Source organism: Tasmannia lanceolata, unplaced genomic scaffold (assembly GCF_043159265.1).
Source record: "Tasmannia lanceolata isolate RefF3 unplaced genomic scaffold, GAP_Taslan_0.1 ptg000005l, whole genome shotgun sequence".
Lineage (NCBI taxonomy): Eukaryota > Viridiplantae > Streptophyta > Magnoliopsida > Canellales > Winteraceae > Tasmannia > Tasmannia lanceolata.
In genome coordinates this window covers 7,115,333-7,137,114 of record NW_027518682.1, presented here as the reverse complement: position 1 = coordinate 7,137,114, position 21,782 = coordinate 7,115,333, and positions in this window count along the sequence as shown.

The following is a 21,782-nucleotide window of genomic DNA, read 5'->3' as shown; positions in this document are numbered from 1 at the left end:
CCAGGGATGGAGGGGACCTCTATTATTACTTAACCATATCAGGCTGAGTTATGCCAAACTGTTGGACCCACTGTAGTAACTCAGCAATTGATCTGTTACCGTTTAAAAAATAGGGTGACTTCTACTCCAAAAAATTTATAAGTGTATCTGAATACAGCCATTGTTTACAAAATAACAAAAAAATTCGTAAGAGTATATGAGTACATAAAAAATCATATACAACTTCTCCTCAAAAAAACCCACACCCTTACGCAAAGAAGGGAGCTTGACAAGGTACGCCTGACCTCGTAAGTATTGATGCAGAAGGTCCAATAGCAGTTTCGTCGAGGTTCAGTCTGACGACGGAAGGTTCTTTGCAACTTCTTCTATTGTGACCGAGTTGTCGGCATCGGGTGCACTTGTAATGTAATCCACCTTTCAACTTGCGATTCGTTCTTCTTGTACGTGGCCTTCCAGGCGGTCGCTTTCGCAAGAGGTGGAAATATTGTCATCAACGGTTCGGAACTTTCATGCCATTGGTCCGATCTAGTGTTGCGTGCACAACCTCAGCGTATGTATCTCAATACCTCTCTGCATCATAATATTCTCGAACAATCTTCTTTAAGTGTCTCATGTCATAAAACATTGTCCCAACTGTTAACTGGTCAAATTTTAATGTATCAGCTTCTATCTCTTGGGCTCCAACAAACATGCCATTTACTTCCATTGGCCCACTACCGTCACTCAAAACCGATTGAGTAACACCTCTGATAGGAGTACCCCCTCTGTTAGGAAAGCCTCCGTTGATAGGCTTAGGGCTGGCAATTTCACCCGAAAAAGAGGGGATCCGCCCCGCCCCGTTCCGTTTGGGGCGGGGATTCCCCGATTTGATAGGGGAAGGGGAATTTAAAAATTCCCCGGTGCGGGGAGGGGAAGGGGAAGGGGATGTAGTTGTCCCCTCCCCGCCCCGCCCCTCCCCGCTCGCCCCGTTAATCAATGCCATTTTTTGTATATTTTTACGTGTTTTTTTTTTAGGAAAACTACTAGAAACTCTGTGGATCGGCTACAAGATTTCCCCAAACATAAACTTAGCTTGTCTTTTCCTTTTAATTAGCTTCTGAGAGCATTTTGGGAACTATAATAACCTTTTGACAGATGTTGAAATAATAAAGACAAGCTGAGTGTATGCCATTATCAAAAAATCGTAGTGCCAACATCGGTGGCGAAAATATAATAATAAAATAATAAATTGCATTTTTATTTTGGTTAGGGACTTAGGGTTTCCTTAATTCCTTCCCACGAAAGAAACATTGCTCAGGTTAAGGACACAGTTCACTTTTTGCATTTTGGTGATTCCCAAACCTCTGAACATTGCTCAGGCATCTATTTGGGTTTATAACGCCTGTTGGTGCGACTGCTGCGAGGGCACTTAAGAGTCAAGTCAGTACTTTAAGGGATTTTGCTATCTTCTGAAGAGTAAGAAATATATCTCTTTTGTCTACAAGTATGTTAGTTTATAACATTTTTATATATTGAAATTGCATCAAGTTGATTAGGGACACCCATCATTAGTGTATCAATGACTAAAGAGGGGGTGATGTTGGAGCGGGGCGGGGCGGGGATTTTGTCCCCGAAGGATGCGGGGAGGGGAAGGGGAGGGGGAAATTCCCCGCAAAGGGGAAGGGGTAGGGGACCCCAACATCCGGCCCCGACCCGCCCCGTTGCCAGCCCTTCATAGGCTGAGCGATTGGACTAACAACGATGTTTTTATGATGATCATCATTGTCCTCCACTTCCTCCTCCCCCTCCTCTTCCTCATAATCATAATCATCATCATTATCATCATTTCTTTCTTCTTCATAATCTAAACCCCTAACACAAATCATTTTCAAAAATATTATTGACATCCATTTCATGATCTCCAACATTTTGTAACTCATCTATACCTCCGGTAAGATGGGTAACATGCAAACCACTTGCCCATGTTTCATTTAAGTCTAATCGAGACCCATATAGTTCGAAAATATATAATCAGCCTCAATCCATATGATTAATTCAAAATTTGAACTATAGAAGTCTTGAAAGATTACCAAAGAACAAAAGTACCTTATGCTGCGTTCTCCTGGACCAACTCCTATATTGGTATCAAGGATCTCTTCACTTACAAATTCACTTTCGTAGTCTTTTTACAAGTCCACTTCAAAACGCGGGCGAAGTTTAACATTTTTCCCTTCACATGCACGTTTTTGGAACGAAATCGAAGTAGATGGAATGTTAGGATTAATAGAGGTTCAACTAATACAAACATTGTTTGGGGCCAAGGTTTAAAATTTCGATTTCGGTACTGGTTTCGGACTTCCGAAAAATCAAAATTTCGATCGAAATTTGGGAATTTGGTTCCAAATTCCAGACCCAATTTTATAAATTTCGGACTGAAATTCTGAAATTTCGGATCGAAATTCTATAACAATTTTTTTAAAAAATTAAATAATGTCATTAAATCGAAATTTCGAACCGAAATCCAAAATTTTGGTCCGAAATTTGGTAAATGGTGAAAAATTGATTTAAATTTTTTTTGGATTTCGGTTGAAATTTAAAACATGTTTGGGAGAAGCATTGACGAATTCAATGAATTAATATTGTTCTCACTTATGGTTTTCGTTATGTATATCATCACTGAATTGAACATGTCTCTGTCAAACATCTTCAACATTGTTTGAAGGACACCATTATCATCAACGTCGGTTAAAGTGATTATATATGGATCAACAATGTATCGACAATTGATTGATAGTAAAACATTCCTTTCTGTTATATCAATTCTTCTTTGGATTGCACTTTGAAATTCATGAAAATTAATTCGGCGAAAAATCGATAACAATGTCTTCCATCCCCCGACATAGTCCCAAGAGACCTCATCCTTCAAATGTCCATCATAGTGTAAAAGAAGAGAAACTATTGATTCGGGCATTTTTCTATAATTTTACACATGGGTTCTAAACTCTATAACATAAACTTCAAGACTCTAAAAGGGGTTATAAAGTTGTGGCTTAATGGAGCTTATCTAGGGTGTTTTCAATTGGACAGATTGAAATAAAATAGGGTCATGGGCTAAAAGGTGGTTTCCAATACCTAAATGGGGATTTTCTATGGGATTATCAAAGGCAAAAAATAAGGGATTATCTTTTTGGATAATCCCTTAGACAACCCTAATCACGGCAGTTATGAAATACCTAGCAAGGGTTCAACTAAATGGTAGGGCCATCAAACATTAATAACACTTATCAACCCTTATAAACCCTTAGACAACCCTACTCACTGCAATTATGAAATACATTGCAAGGGTTCAACTCAATGGCAGGGCCATCAAACATTAATAACACTTATGAATCCTTATAAACCCTTATTTCACCCTTATACACCATCATAAAAAGACAGAGTTATCAAACACATTAAATGAGATATTAGGGGTTGCAAGCACAAACCCTACAATTGGTTGCCGGAATTTTTTTGATTCTTGGGACTTTTGTGGAATTTCCACAGGAAACCCACCTTTGGTTGGTGGGCCCAAAATAATCCCAGGAACCAAAATAATCCCGCATGAAACCCTAGGAAGGAAAAAAAATACTCCCAGAAACAAAAAATAAGCTTGCAGAAGAATATTTTTCTTCCCAACAGTTCAAGCAACCAAACAAAGCATTTTTTCCCACCATAGTCTGGTCAACCAAACATGGGATTTTTATTTTACCGGGATACTTCTATGGAGTTTTTTTTTTCCCACCAATCTCCCAGGAAGTTTTTTGTGTCCACAAAAATCCCAAGAACCAAAAAAATTCTGACACCTTTTTCTCTTTTTTTCTGTTCCAAGCATTAATGGAGATTGAGGAAGGTAAAGGGTTGGTCGAAAAAGCAGGGAACACTTTTTTATCAATTTTTTATGGCTTAACGTGTATTTTGAAGGTGGAAGGGTATTTCGGTCAAAAACCTTGTCAAGAAAAGCAAAATGGAACGCTTTGACAAGTTTGAAATTCAGGGGGTCCATCTCACTATTTCAGATATTTTGAGGTACCGTATGACCAAATTTCCTTGCCACGTGAGCTGCGTGACTACAATTACTGTGTGGGTGTAAGCATGGTTTTAAATTTCGACCGAATTTCAGATTTCGGTCAGGACCGAAACAATATGGGTACGAAACCGAAATTACAAAATTTAGGAAATTTCAGAAATTTCGGCGAAATAAATGCTTAATTTTGATTATTTTATTACTTTACCAAGTTTCGACCGAAATTACCGAAATTTCGGCTGAAAAACCGGTATTTTGTGGGCCATTACCCAATTTCGACCGAAATTTCGTGATTTCGGCCGAAATCGAAATTTAAAACCTTGGGTGTCAGCACCAAAAAAAAGGGTCTAAATGCATATTTTTTGATTGATTTGTTGTCGGTAGATACGAGGACGACTGTATCCCTCAAGTTTGTAGAAACTACAGCAATTGTCACTGTTCTTGGCGCACTTGAGGACAAAGGCCACTGGCAAAAAATGTCCTTCCCTGTAACTCACCAGTAATAAGACCCACGACTTTTCCCAATAATTACGAGAACGCCATAAATCTTCTAAAACAATAGAATCGGCCAGATATGGCTCTCACCTCGTCGTTTTTGGTTTAAAATGGTTTAAAAAACTTGATTCCATACGGTGGGAGGAGAGGTATTTTTGATATTTGGTGGGACATCGATGAGCTTTTAATAATAGGCACAAAAGGACAGGGCCCTGAATCGTATCTACGTACGATGTATTCTCTTTCATTAGTTTATAATTTTCTAGCAACGAGTCGCATCTCTGTTCGCAGTAAGGAGAAAAGGCTGGCACGGACGTTGACTCACCGTACGGAATGTTAGAGATTTGGAATAGTGAGGATGGAAATTTCAAAAAGGGCTGATATACGCAATCTCAAATTTTTATAATGGCACTCCTCACACTGTTAGACATTCTTTCTTGGTCATTGCATTGGGCACTGCGACACAGCCTTCAACAAGTTATTTTAACGAAATGTATCAGACGAGCAAAAAAGAGGAGTGAGAATATCAATTCTACAAACTTTGTAGTCGGAAGTAAGACAAGAAAAATGGGGAAAACGGGAGGCAATGCTGTGGCTGGAAACACGACACGTTACCACGCTTGATCATCATCGACCACGTCATTAGTGTGAATGATTGGCCAACTCTCGCCGTTGATCATGCTCCTGCTTTAAATTGGTGTGACGCGCTGTACGTCTGTCATGTTCCGCAAATTACATTCGGACACTGCCACGTGTACTGTGAGTCATCTGGATAGACTAATTGTACTTATTTCAAGGGATTTGCTAGGCAATTTCTAGGAAACCCATTTCGCCGCTGACTGCTGTCTAATGCAAAATTCAGCTGCTAAATGGCTTTCAGCTAAATTGCCTAGGAAATCCCTTGAAATAAAATGAGCAACTGTACACGTCAAACGGCTATATATGAGCAAGGTTATATAAATTTCGACCAAAATCCGAAATTTCGGGCTACGGTCGAATTGAAACCATCGTTTATTTCAGCTGAAATTTCGGTCGAAATTTTACGGGAGATGAATTACCGGTAACAGGGGCAGGGGCAGGGGCAGAGCCAGGAATTTATGGGGGGGGGGGGGGGGGGGGCAGGATTAATTTACACTTGTCTGCACCATATAAAAGAATATTGCAAGTCATGGTGGCCATGGCCCGTTCAAGCTATATGTGCCTCCGCCCTGAGCGGTAGTTTTGTTTCGTCGTATTTCGGCTGAAATTTCAAATTTTCGGTTTCGCAGATAACTGAAACGCATTTCGAAACCTAAATTTGAAACCATGCATATGAGGCCACGTGAACGGTAGAAATCCGTGATAGACGCATGTACAAGGCTTGGGAAGTTTCCCGTTTTGTTTAAAACAAAGAAGGGTGATGATTTTTTGGCACCCAACCCCCGCGGCGGATGATGCGCCCCCTTGTAATGAGATTTGACGTCAAAAATAGTCAAGTCTGCCCATTATTCACGTTGCAACGGGGGCGCATCATCCCGGGGGGGGGGGGGAGGGGATTGAAAAATCATCTCCCAAAAACAAATCAGAGAGTGGATTTTATTTCATTAAAAAGTGGATTTTCTCACCAGCGAGCAGCCATGAACACGCCACCCATTTACTTTTTTTCTATGGCTACTGATAATTGCACTACCATCTTTTGATAATGAGAGAAACTAAACTGTCTTTTCCTTGTTAATTGGCTGCTTTTTCGAGAATTGCAATATCTTTTAACAGCTGGTTAAATAAGAAGTATTCTACTCTGCGTTATTTGCAAAAACAGTCTTCTAGTTTGAGAGTTTACAAATAGAATCATCACATTTGAGTGAATTTTGCAAATCCCGGGGTCATACATGGTCCACCAATCAATTTGTGGTCAAAATACTCTTGCCTCATGGTAAATATTTTTGACTAATGAAAAGACCAAAATGTCCCTATATGACATAAGTTATCTATATACTACTTTATATAAAGAGAAAACCTTAACAATTCGTTCCCTTCTTTTCTACAATTTCCTTCTGTGTCTATGTCCCATTTGTGGTGGTGAAAATAATTCTCCTTACAGCAAATTGGCAAAGGGTATTTTTGCCATTTCCATCGTCAAGTACCCTGCAAATGCTTCCAAAACCAAAGTGGTGACCTGTCATTCTTCCCATCTGCTAGCCACCTTCTCCCACGGCTGCATCTCGCCCGTCCTTTGCAATTGTGTGTTAAGAGATTTGTCTTATTAGCCGTGTTGAAAAACCTCACGGAAATACGATGTCTCTAAAGGTGGCTAGCAATAATGCGTACCCAAATAAGCTACCATAATAATCATTACTTATTAAAGTTTTGTAGGCAAATTACCGACCATGGCATACGACAATTACGAAAAAAAAACTATGGAGAGAGGACACACCTTGCGAAATATATACGAATTCCGGGCGCCTGAAGAGGAATCCCATATTATGAAAACCTCTAGAGATTGGAGGGCTAGGATCAGCCTATGGAACTGATTTTACGGGCACGACCTATTGATGTTGTGTTCCATCACATGGACGGTTTGGATCAACTGATGATGCACGGGCCGGATGCGGGTCCAAGCCCAATGACCCGTAAAATTTCCCACGTCATTTTGACCCGGTCCGTTTGACCCGTTTCCCCATCATTTAGAGGGAAATGATGTGATTACGAGAGTTTTTATATAGTGTAAGCCTTTATAGTGAGTATTTTTTTCAAAAAGTATTGTATGGCTTATATCGTAGGATGATCCAAACCGTCCATTTGATGGGCCACAATGTAAGTAGGTTATGTGCCAAAATTCATTTCCATAGGATAATTACAACCCTCCAATCAATAAATGTTTCCTAAATGTGCCGTTCCTCTATAAACTGCAAGGCTAGGATCATCGCATGGAAATGTGTTTTTTTTAGAACATCCTATTTACAATGTGGGCCATCATTTCGACGGTTTGGATCATCCTATGGTGCAAGTTATACAATACTTTTTTTTTTTAACAGGGAGTGTAAGAAATATTTTTTGGTTTGCAAGCTTTGTCACAAAATTCTTGTTAGAATATATATATGTGGTGTAAGACCATGTAGTGGAGTATGTTTTTAATAAGCCGGTAGGGGTCCCCGCAAAACCCCAACTTACCTATCAAAAAAGAAAAAAATTTACTAAATATTTTACGGCCTACACCATAGGATGATCCAAACCATCCATTTGATCATTCCCAAATGATGATCGCATCCCTACAATCTATAGATAAATGACATATTTTGGAAACCCCGTAACTGTGTTGGGATCATCCTATGGAAATGATTTTTGGCATAAAACCTAAGGTGTAAGTCCGTACATTCAAGTATTTTTCAAAAGAATCGTACACCCTGTATCATAGGATGATCCAAACCATCCATTTAGTGGGCCACAATATAAATTGGTTGTTCCCAAAAAAAAATTTCATATGATAATCCTTTGTTCATTGCACGTGCATTTTTACTAGTATTGTAAAAAGACCACAATGCCAATAACACTCGGTGATAGGTTTTGACTTTTCAGAAGGGGGTCCCACCAACTCAAATCAAACTCATGCATCGAGTGGGGCCCACCATCTTATCGTCCTATGAGGTGGGTCCCACAATCGTCACCCAAGCTTATGCATAAGGTAAGGGCCTACCATTTTACACCTTATTTTTTGATGAGATGGGGCCTATTATTTTGTTTGGAAGATTTTCTAAAGAGCGGTATTCACCTTCTTCATGAAAATTTTCTAAAGGAAGTAGCCGACCTCAACTAGTTTGGGACAAAGGTTTAGTTGAGTTGAGTTGGGGCCTATTATTTTACACCCGTGTATAGCATGGTCGGGAATGCTAGTATATATAGAAATGATATTCCCACGCCCTTATTCAATAACGAATACTATACATTTTTCTAATTACCTCAAAAGTGGTGATTGCTGACCTACCCATAAGGTAAAATGTTAGGTCCGCCCAATGCATGGGTTAGGATTGAGTCAGTGGGACCCACTATATCAAAACATTTCACAGACCGTCATGGGTATTTGGGTCTTTTTAGTAGGCAAATTTTGTCTTTTTACATATAAGGATATTTTGGTGTTTTCAGGAGCCAAAGAAATCTAACACGGGTAGGGTGTTCATTATTCGGTTATAACCGAACCGGTTCGGTTCGGTTTTTTTCCTTTTCGGTTCGGTTCGGTTTTGTTTTTTTTTTTTTTTTTTTTTGGAAATTCGGTTATTCGGTTTCAGTTATCTCAAAAAAAAATTTGGTTAACCGAAATAACGGAAATTATGATAAAAACCATTATTTTTTTAAAAAAAAAAGTGCTATATGATCAAAACCGTCCATTTGATTGATCACAACTTAATTAGGGTGTGCTCAAAAAATCATTTCGATTGGATGATCCTAGCCCTCCGATCGAAACTGAGATTTTGTTTTTTCCCTCTTTTTCTCACACTATTTGGTTAATAACCAAAATAACCGAATTTTTTATCGGTTCGGTTTTTAAAAATTTTGGTTCGGTTTCGGTTACCAAAATTATTTCGGTTATCAAATTTTGGTTATTTCGGTTCGGTTATAAATTGATAGCATGACCAGATTTGCAAAATTCTCATACTCTATTTGTAAATTGTTAAACAAAACGATTTGTTTTGCAAATAAAGCACAGTACGTAGGATATTGGTTTTACAAATAAAGAACAGTACGTAGGAGACGTCTTTTGCAAAAAACCCAAAGACAAGGTGAGTTTGTATCATCTCTCCTTGGATGCGATCAGAGACCATCCATTCGTATCATTATCAACTCCTTACTGGATGCCATATTCATGTGCTCAAAAAAAAAAAAGGTGAGTTTGTATCATTATCAAAACATAGAAGTGGGAATACTACTAGCCTTCTTTTATGGAAAACGACATGGGAACTGAGATTTTGAACAGAATTGTATCCGACTATCAAATTTTGCCATGTGTACCAAAAATTACTTTTTGATGATTTTTCCATTTTAAGTTAAAGTGAGGGAAGAGGTTTGTTATGCTGTGGCAAAAAATGATTTGCTCGGTTCCTGGCTGGTTATAAAACCGGCTTTCGTAACTTTCTCTCCTTTTATTTATGGGTTGTTAACATCAAGGTGCATTGGGAAAGGAATTTTCCAACATTTTTCACATCGTTTGAGAATTTTACAAATGTTTCCGGTCATTTTTATCAAAACATATGTAAAATTCCTTAGGGCACTCGTTAACAAAACCATTTATTTATAAATGTTTCTGTTTCAATAAAAAGTGGATTTTCCACCTACCAACATAACCATTTAGAGTGGTGATACGTGAAAAGGGAACAGAATGCCATTTTCCACTTAGTTTTCTCCTCATAGTACATTCTCTGTTCCTGTTTTGTTCCCATATCGGAGCCCATAAAAAAGGCTGAAGTTATTTCTCGGGAAATGTTATGAGCACTACTGTATTTTGATGAGGACACTCCTCACTTTATTCAAAGTACGGTATGGCCCGCACCATAGGATGATCCCATTAGATGGGCCACAGACTAAATAGGTCATGCACCCTCAAATCTGAATGTTAGAGGGTTGATCCAAACGCTCTATAGATCGGAGTGTTAGGATCAAGCTATGGAAATAATTTTTAGGGCTCGACCTATTTAGGCTGTGGCTCATCTAATGGACGGTTTGGATCATCCTATGGTGCGAGCCATACCATACTTTGAATAAAGTGAGGAGTGCTCATAACATTTCCTCATTTCTCTCATAACTGATATTATCATCATTTACCTTAATTACTGTACAATCTACAGACTCCTACACAATATACTTTTAACAGTAATTACTTCTACACGATTTGTCCTGACTACTACTGTACTACACAATTTACTCATTCTTTCACGATTCACTACGAGTCGTACAAGATTAATCTTGACTTCTAATATAATTCACCAACATTAATAGGGATTTGCTAGGGACCTTGCATGAGAAAGCAGCCACATAGGTTCAGATTTTGTCTTTTTCATTTAATTCATCTGAGGTGGCTGCTCTCTTTTGCAACAGCTAGCCCAACTGAGAAATGCCTTTTGCGATGGTCCCTAGCAAATCCCTCATTATTAGCATGACTTACCCTTTTTTTAAAAAAATGGGAAAGGGAGAAGGTTAGGCCCCGTTTGTTGTAGTTTTTGAGAATTGATTTTTACGGAATTAACATGATTTACCCTAATTCTTAACATTATTTACCCTGTCTCCAACATAATTTTCCTTAATCAAAGATTATTTAGTATGTCTCCTAACATGTTTTACCCTGATTCCTAATATGATATCTAGGGGTGTAAACGGATCGAATTCGAATCGGATAGTGCTATATCCGAATCCGAATTCGTTTACAAAATTCAGTATCCGTATCCGAATTCGACTTCGACGGATAATTAAAATTTATTACCGAATTCGCATCCAACAGATATTATTCGAATTCGGATATTATCCGTATCCGTTTATCCGAATTCAAATCCGAATTTAATTCGAATAATATCCGAATTCGGATATTATCCTCATCCGTTTATCCGAATTCAAATCCGAATTTAATTCGAATAATATCCGTATCCGTTTATCCGGATTCAAATCCGAATTCATAAACATTTATCTGAATTCGAACACGGATAATCCGTTTATCTGAATTCAAATCCGAATTTGAACGTATCTGTTAATCCAAATTCAAATTCATAGACAAATATCCGAATTTAAATCCGCAAAATCCGAATTCGAATTCATAAATAGATATCCGAATTTAAATCCGCAAAATATTTTATAAGCGCGGCGAGCAAGCCCCACCGTTCGCTTTGTTTTCCTTAATCATTTGTTTAAGGCAATTTTCTCATTAACCCCCGGCCCGTATTTATACCCACAGCTTCACACAAGTTTTCTCCTCTCTCCCGATGTGGGACTAAATTTGCAAAACACCGTGTGAAGGCCAAACACCGTGTGAAGGCTGAAGTCTAGATTGTGGACCCCACCTTGTATATCCACATCGCACTTTAGTCATCTGTGACAATGAGTTTGTTCCCGCATACATTTTTCTACCTCCCTAGAATTAGACCAATGGGATGATGGTCCATGGCATCAATCAAGCAATCCTAACCGCCCAATCAGTTGCCTGGTGATAAATAATAAAATATAAAGGAAGAGGCAACTAGGCAGAAAGTCACTTTCACCATCAATAGTAAATGGTAAAAGGGAACATATTACATGAAGGAGAGTGGAGAGAAGTGATGGAGAATAGAAGAAGAGCACAATTATGTAGGAAATCACTTTCACCATCAATAGTAAATGGTGAAAGGCAACACATTAGAGTTTTCCTAAAAGGCAACATGAATGAGAGGAGCAAGTTGAAAAGGGTTAGGAACAACACTATAATATTCAGATAGGAGGGTTATAACCTATGAAAATGATTTTTGAGGCACAACCTATTTAGGCTGTGGCCCATCTAATGGACGGTTTGGATCATCCTATAGTGCTGTCCATACCATACTTCTAATAAAGTGAGGAGTGCCCTCATCAAAATACATAGTGCTGATAACATTTCCCTATTAGAAAACTGAAAACCCATATGGTATTCCGAGTTTTTATATGATGCCCGACCGTGAAGTAACGTCAAAGCGGTGCCACCCTTGATATTTGATCCAACAGCAGATCACTTTTTAAGATGCTGCTGTTGGATCAAATATCAAGGGTGATACCTCTGGCGTACCACCTTGACGTGACATCACGGTCGGGCATCAGATAATTTCTCTGGTATTTCAAGTTGACTTTCTCTTAAATTAATTCTAATAAAGAGGGGAAAAAAGCAAAATCTTGGTTTCGATCGGAGGGCTAGGATCATCCAATCGAAATGATTTTTGAAGCACAACCTAATTAAGTTGTGATCAATCAAATGGACGGTTTTGATCATCCTTTGGAGTGCCCATATCACACTTTTTTTTTGAAAAAATAATGATTTTTATCATTATTTCGGTTAACCGAATTTTTTTTTTAGATAACCGAAACCGAAACCGAATAACCGAATTGCCAAATAAAAAAAATCGAAACCGAACCGAAACGGAAAAAAACCGAACCGAACCGACCGAACCAATTCGGTTCGGTTCGGTTCGGTTATTCGGTTTTAACCGAATAATGAACACCCCTACCTCCAAGGCTCCAAGCAAGTAACCATGTTCATTTAATTTCCCTCTAGAATGTGGAGAGAAAATAATTTTCAAGAAAATTGTTTCTATTGTAGTTATTTTGGATTTATTTCTAAGAAAATTATTTTCACGGATTCGGATACGGATTCGGATACACGGATACGGATTCGGATATACGGATACGGATTCGGATATTCGGATCCGGATATTCGGATACGGATTCGGATCCGGATAGTCGGATACGGATTCGGATATACGGATCCGGATCCGGATATTCAGGATAAACGGATGTACTTCTCGGATTCGGATGTTAAACGGATCGGATGTACCATTTACCAGATTCGTATCCGCTAAGAGCCGGATATCTCATAAACGGATTCGGATAATATCCGCTTCAAACGGATTCGGATAATATTCGCTTTAAACGGATTCGGTTGCGGACGGTAATCGGATTTTCGAATATCCATTTACAGGCCTAATGATATCCCGTGACTCCTACATGCTTACCCCAAATCTACACGACAAAACATAATTTTTCTTTACTATTACATGACTTACCCCGACTGCTTCATGATTTATCATACAATTTACCACAACTCCATGACTCATAGTTAATTTGCCCTCATTCCAAATATGATTTATCCTTATGATTATCTTATATATATAGCTATTGAATGCCACATGGTATTAAGCTCTGACTACATTTTTTGCTGATTAAAAAGTCCAACTCAAAAAAAGTCTGTATTCTTTACATGGATAGTGTTTCACATTGAGCATCTTTTTACTTGTTCTACCACAAGGAAATAAAAATGACTAGAGCCCATGTTACGCATTCTACCACATGTGCCACGAAACAGCACAACAATGGAAGCTTCTACAAAAGAAAATGGTGCAAGCACTAATGAGACTTTTGAGGTAGGGTGCAACTCGGGCGGGCTCAACCCGAACCCAATGGGTTCAACCGGAAAAAGTCGGGTTGGGTTGACTTCGGGTCGGGTTCGGGTTGAGTTCGGGTCGGGGTCGGGTTGAGGGCATGGCAACCCGTCCCGAGTCAACCCTACATTTTTAACAATTTTTTTTATTTTTTAAGCTTAAAATCTCGGGTTGGGTCGGGTTTGGGTTGGAAAAAAAAGGGTTCCTCGGGTCGGGTTGGGGTTGAACCTCGTCGGGTTGGAACTCGGGTCGGGTCGGGTTTGGGTTGAGCAAATGGTTGGTCGGGTCGGGTTCGGGTTGGCCTCAACCCGACCCGACCCAACCCGAGTTGCACCCCTATTAATTTGAGGTAAGTCATGTTTCATGCCTTTCACAATAATCTCGACTTTTTCCCCTTAATATATAAAAGCCCAAAGGATGGACTCTGTATCACCAAAGCAAATTTTGCCAGTCAAATATCAAATATATAGAGAAAATATCAAACCAAGAGACCTACGCAACCAACAACATGTTCGCCCTCAAAATAGATACCATGGTACACAAAATTCTTGACCATCTACACTTGGCGGCCTTGCTTGAGTTTTAAAAAAAAGCTCCATCTTCTTAACACCTTGTTATTCACCATGACTGTTTCATGTGTCATCGTCCAATATCTGTAATTGCACAAACTCTCCCCCATCACCATCAGGGAAACCTTACATTACAATCATATTACCACATTCCTCCTCCCCAATTCTTAATACAATCAGAAGTCTACATTCTTATACATACGTTTCTACATGTGGAAAGCTCTAACAAAATGGCCTAATTTACGTCCTCCTTCGCACAACGCACGACGAGCTAAAACTCTTCAGTGCTATTCACATGGAATCGTGACAGTAAGTGATAGTAAGCCATTGACCTCTCAACTCTGTGATCTCTGTCCACGACATTTTGTGGTGCTAGATCTAAAAGGGCTGGAGAGATAATTTTATTAAACGACCCTATTCATCTGCCGAAGAGCGCGCTTTCTGGGTCTTTTGATGAAAACTTTTACCTAACAAAATGAGTTGCCAATCGTTGAAAACTTGCTTTCACAGGAAATTTTCAATGTTGCTGAAAATGCCCTGATGGTCTGTAACAATCTCAAATTCTCAATAAAACTACAGTAAACTTGAGCCTTTAGCTCAGTTGGTTAAGGATTTATTCTCCAACCCCAAGGTCAGAGGTTCATTCCAACTTACCTACTGATAAGTAAGATTGAAGAATTAAGTATGGAATTTATAATTTTTTTGTATTTAATTATTTTTAATTTGAATAGGTTTAGAGTGTTTAACAGATGCGCACTAATTAAATATAATTAATTTGATGATACTTGATGATATCATGCCAAAAAAAAATTTATTTTTAGCAGACTTCTTATAAGATTTAGTGACATAAATTTTGTAAAATTAATATGTTATTATATGTATTCATTTTTTAAAAATATAAAATACATTATTTTGGTTAGTAAAATTGAGGGATATTTTGAATTTAAAAAAAAATTGTAAAATAAACAAATAGTTAAAAAATTATTAAAAAAAAACTGACATTAAATTCAATTAAAACGAAAGTTTAATAAATGTTACGTAATTTGAAGGTAGTAAGAGGTTGTTAAGGGAAGGCCACTGATATTCGCACTACAATAATTTGATAATGAGCTTAACTCACCTTGTCTTTTATTAAGTATCAGCTGCTGTCAAAAGCTATATATTACAATTCCCAAAATGCTCTCAGTAGCCAATTAAATAATAATTTATCCCTTGTAGTTCAAAAAATTGTGAATTAATCCTAACCCTAGGTTGAGCCTTGCTTGTAAGTGGCACCAAATAACCTTTTGAACAGCTTGATGGGATGACCCTAGCTAGGTCTTTGATCCATAAAGCATTCTATAGGATTTCTCAGATCAAATCTAATTAAACCGCTGATATTTGTAATTCTTCTCTAATCATGGCCGATCATGTCCATTCGGCATGGGACCAATAGCCATGCCGAATGGACACCACCTGCATGAAAGTACTCAGGGCATTTGAAAGCCCAGATGACACCAGTAGCCACCTGTATAGCTCTTGTTTAGTTTCACAGTAATTTTATTTATACCCCTACTATCGATGCATATACACCAACTCCCATCCTTCTTTGGCATCAAAAGTGAAGACACCTTACATGGCCTCATACTCTTCTCCTTCTAGATTAACTCTTCCCGTTTATCCTATAAAATTTTATTCTCTATTGAACTCATACATTGATGTAGAAGGTCAGGCAAACTAGTGCCCAGGATGATATTATATGATATTGAATGTCCCTCATAAGAGGTAATCAATTAAGAAGATCATGCCGCCAATGAATCGAGAAGATCTTCTGCCATGATCTCTTTAAATCAACAGGTTTAGTTTGTTAGGCACTCTCAAGTCCACTACATCCTCACCCTTAGTGGCTATGGCATAGATTGATCAGGCCTCTTTTGATTCTTCTATAAAATTACCTGTAATTAGGAAGGACTGGCCCTCAGATTTAGAAGCATTGTATTGGTTCTCCCCTCTTATGACTAGGATAATCTTTCATCCTTTCTTAACAAAAGAGTATTAATCCTCCTAATATTTTTCAATTGAAAAACAAATTCGACATTGTTTGCATTCCCTTGTCTCATTAACCTTCTTGATCCAGTTGATCTTGTAAGGTATTGGATGCGTCCCGATTTTCAACTACAATTTATCCACCATGGCCTAGGATGCGATGTTCGCACTTCTATCATTGTCTATGATCACATCTTAGACCCTTTGATTGACTATACATCTTGTCTTTAATACGTTTTGAAATGTGGGTCGCTTTTATTTGGTGCGTCCATCAACCTCACAAATCTCAGGTTGGGGGTGTCCTGGGCTAAGATTGATCCTAGTGCAGGGGTATTGGTGAGGGGGATTCGCATACAAGAAACTCCATCCTAGTTATTGTTCTCCTATGGTGGGAGAAATATCAATTGTTGCTGCTGCACAGGCACATGTAGGATAGGATCCACATACAAAAAACTCCACAAATACAATCAAAAGTAGCAGAAAGTATACACAACCATCACTGGATCCAATTCTGAAGAAACTATATTCTGAACAAAGACTTTCCCTCTTGATTCCTTTAGAACTTACAGAAAAACTAGGGTCGACTAATAGCAAACTGAGCTAAAATTGGGGTGCTCTGTACCTACAGATATTCTTTGATGCAAAATCTTCACAACATTATGGAATTCCATGGATTTGCGCATAAGGCTCGGCACAACAGTCCATAGTGCTACTCGGTCATTATAGTTTATGTGCATTAAATTAGTAACCAGTGAGTTCACTCATTTAATGAAATCAATCAATCATTGCTCAAGTAGGGATGAAATGCATGAAGCTTTTAAAGCAACTCAGATCACAACAACCACAATTCCAATTTGATTTTCAAATATGCAATATCAAATGAGGAAAAGTAGAACTGAGAGCATGCAAATAGTTTGATTCCAATGCTTTTGTGCTTCCTGTGTGATCTAAAACACTCATTCCAGAACTTTCAAAGCTAGGTGGAAGTTTAAACTTTAAAGGTCCACATGATGAAATTCACGATTTACCTCATTCCAACTTCATACAGATGGGTTCAGTTGATCTGAACACAAAATCACCTAGAAAGCCAATCGGAATTAGGACTTTTAAGTTTCTACTCAGATGCTTAGAAGCTCAAAAATCGAACAGTTTACATGCAGCAGGTAGGAATTCCACATCCTCTAGATCTGAGTCTCTATATCGAACACCGATGACAAGTGCCTAAAGCAACTGATCCAGACTTCCACAACGATGACATAATCATTGCAATTAGAGTTCGTCTTCTTCATTCAATTCAAGGATTTCAAACTTCAAAACATTAAGAACAGAATCCTCTTACTACACATGCAGATCCAACCACTCATACGAACAGTAACATTCATAAACAGAAAGTGCAGAATTTGGTGCTTTACAAGAGACTATACAAACAGTAACATTCATAAACACAAAGTGCAGAATTTGGTGCTTTACATGAGACTTCTTGACAGAAATTGAGAGCAAATATAACTTGCCAGTGCTCGATTTTGCAAATGAAATTCAGCTCAATCGGCTTTAAAATATTAGAGCTTCACTCAAAAGTTAAAGGATCATACCATATGCCAGGATTCTTCAACAAAATGGAACAGAAATTCATGAGGATCAGCATCCATTTGCAAGAAAGTATTACGAACAGAAAGGTGCAGAAATCTCTTCTTTCTTATTTGATCTTGGAAGCTCTTGCTGGAAATTGAAAATTGCTGAGCTAGGAGACGCCAGACACTTAATTACAACGAAGATTAGGGAAAGTGAAGTGGAAACATCTTCAGAACTCCTTGTTTCAAAATCCTTTCATTCATGGTCTCAAATCATTGTGCCTGAAATTGGCATTGTGTTCAATTCCAACAAATGAGGGTGAGTTGTTGGCTCAAATCCTTAAGGGTCCATCTGATTGCCATCCTTATAAAAGGGAGGAAATTCCGGGAATATGACATAGCATCAAGTGAAGTCAAAGTGAAGTGTCAATGGGTTGTGTTTAGTTGTCAAGAAAAAGTGAAAATAATTGTGCCTAAAACAAAAGAAGGGGGTGCCTAAAACAAAACAAAGGAGTGCCGTTCACATCCCTTTGCCTCCAAAACCAGATCTTTCCAACTAGAGGCATCTTTGTTTGAGTGTATGTGTTCCCAATTTTTGAAGGCATTGTCATCCCTTTGTCAAGATTAAAACCCTCCCAACGAGGATAAAGCTCAACCACGCCTCCAAAGCATTTATGTCGTATCCATTATCATCGTGCACCTTCTCCAAACCCCACAACAACAGCCCATCAGTCTTACTGTAATATGCACCGCCAATTCGATTGTCAAATAATTTGAAGGTAGAAAGAATAACAGCACTAACCAATGCTTCATTCTAGTCATAACAAGCTTCTCGCATTCAAGAGATAGTGAATCAGCACAGTACTATGATAGTACTACTATGACTTAGGGCTGGCAATTTCACCCGAAAAAGCGGAGATCCGCCCCGCCCCGCCCCGTTTGGGGAGGGGATTCCCCGATTTGAAAGGGGAAGGGGAAGGGGAAGGGGAAGGGGATTATAAAAATTCCCCGGTGCGGGGAAGGGAAGGGGAAGGGGATGGAGTTGTACCCGCCCCGCCCCGACCCGACCCGCTACGCCCCGCTAATCAATGCCATTTTTTTGTAAATTTTTAAGTGTTTTTTTTAAGGAAAACTATTAGAAACTCTGTGGATCGGCTACAAGATTCCCCCAAACATAAACTTAGCTTGTCTTTTCCTTTTAATTAGCTTCTAAGAGCATTTTGGGAACTATAATAACCTTTTCACAGATGTTGAAATAATAAAGACAAGCTGAGAGCTTGAGACGCTGAGTGTATGCAATTATCAAAAAATCGTAGTGCCAACAAAATTTTAGGGTTGGATTGCAGGTTTTAATTTTCAACAAGAAAAATTTAGCTACTAGAAATTTGTTTCATGTCAGCACTAGACTGAATTGCAGTTAAAGAAATAAGTCATTTGTTGATTTTGTTCTCTTCTCCATTCTCATTTCTCATGCTCATCTGGGGGTTAACATGCTATACAGAATGAACTAATGAACATTATTTTGCGTGTGTGAGCGCCCACTTATGGACTTTTAAAGTTCATTGTGACTACTGAAATAGTTACTTTTTGCACATTGGCTGCCTTTAATGAAGGTAATCCTGGTGCTCATTTCCTATTTATCATTCCATAATTTATGCAGAAAATTGCTGAAAGATGAGGTCCTGTTGTTATTTATGTTTGTTGTCTCATCCATGCATTTCTGATTTTGTCCATCTGTTTGTTGATCACATGAATAGAATCATAGTATTCATCACAATATTGTCTGTAATGGATGTAGAAGAAAGAAGCTCTGTTTGCTGGTTTGATTGGGTTCCAAAGAGGGGGCGGGGCGGGGATTTTGTCCCCGAAGGATGCGGGGAGGGGGAGGGGAAGGGGAAGGGGAAGGGGATTAGATATTCCCCGCGGGGAGGGGAGGGGGATTCCCCACCATCCCCGCAGAGGGGAAGGGGAAGGGGACCCCAACATCCGGCCCCGACCCGCCCCGTTGCCACCCCTACTATGACTACTGTCCCACAAAACAATTCCTCTGTGAAATTAAAGATATTTCGGCTAAAGTCTGTCGGCACCGACGCCAAAATGCCAAAGCCTTGAACTAACTAAGAAAACAGTAGTAATCATGGAACCTACCTAAAGATACTGCAGTGGTCAATAGGAGGAATCCTCAAATGCTTGTGCTGAAACACCTGAAGACTCACTCGCTGAGCATATCCATTGCCAACTCTATTAAAACCCTCATTCTCTTGTACAACATGATCCCTTATTCATTAATAGTTTATACACAAGTACTAAATTAGCAAATATATACATTTTTGGGAGTATTAATTGTGCATATAAACTATCACTCCTACAAAATCGGTTACATACGAAACTAGTAAAATTACCGAAAATCATGTTCCACCAGTCTTCTCAGGATGAGGATCCATCATCTCCAAAGGCCAATCAATTAGGCAACTAAGGTACACTAAACCAAGGTGGCCAGAGCGGGAATAGAAAGTGGGAATCGAAACGAGAATTGAAAGCGGGAATCGAAGGCTCCCGGGATGGTCGGAAGCGGGAATCATGAAGTCGCCGGAGAGTCACCGGGGAATTGTCGGGGAATCGCTGGGGAGTTGGGCATCACCAAGGAATCTCCGGGGAATCGCTGGAAAATCGTGTTTCACATAACATTAAACCGCGGTTCCCAAAAGTTGGAATCAGGTTTCCGGGGAATCATAAACCGCGATTCCCAAAAGTGGGAATCGGGTTTCCGGTGAATCCGAACTGGGATTCCCAGATTTTTGGGATTTGAGAATATTCCCGTTTCGTATTCGAGAACCCGGGAATCGAGGTTCCCCACTCCCAGGGAAGAATCCTGCTTCCTTGCACTAAACTTCATGTACTTGTCAATTTACATGTTCTCCTGACCCTGAAGAAATGTTTTGTACCAGAAACAGCACTTGGCTTATGATAAGTCTTCCATATTAGTCATTCAATAAGTTAAGAAGTCGAGAAAAGAGTTAGCAAGAAAAGAATATGTGTGGTTAGCTTTAGAAGGGAGTATACAGTTAGTATCAAGTATGGTGAATTAATGGAAAGGTAATAGGCATAACATGTCAGAAGCAAAAAATTAACAGAGTAAGATATTCAGTTCTTGGTAAGCATGGAGTGGTACAATTACATGGGACCTAACATTGTCACGGATGCAAGCAGAGGAAAAATTGGCTCAATGCGAACCGTGATGCAAGTGTAAATACAATATCTAATGCAAGTTAATTGAATAGATGATGAGCTGCAACTATAAGAACTGCTTCTTGAAGAATGCTAAGCAGAACCAACCAGACTCCTCCTCTCCCCCAAAAGCAAACACAAAAAAGTTGGATGCTTGAGTGGACGAACTGAATGGGCGACAAGCCTTGGAATTTAGCTAATTCGATTGTCAAAACTGTTGATAGTTGTAGAAATTTGGATGTTTCGTGTATTCCTGTTCCTAGACAGGCTAATGTACTGCCAGACTCGTCAAGGAGGAGGCAATTATGAAGCTTCTTGTTTTGGGGGTAATCTATGCCCCTTTCTTTTCTTGCTCATATTTTTTTTTAATGGTAGATAGGGAAAACAAAAGTGAAAATGTCCAAGGCTGCTTGAGGGACAATAGATTTGAGATTACTAATGTCCAATCTATGCCCCTTTCTTTTCTTGCTCATTAATCTATTTATGCCTCCTAACTAAGCCAGATGTTATAAGATGGAATATACATGGGTACTCGACGAGGCAGAAAAGCAACAGATAGAATACGAAGAAGAAGATTGAACAGAGAATTTGGGGAGGGGTTAGAGAGGGAGAAAGAAGGGTTTCAAAGCAACGATAATGCAATCCTCTTTTGGCGGCAAACTTGCTCATAAAAATGTTATCATTTCAAAACAGAAAAGAAATAAAACCTGTGAGTTTTACAATTTAAACTGGC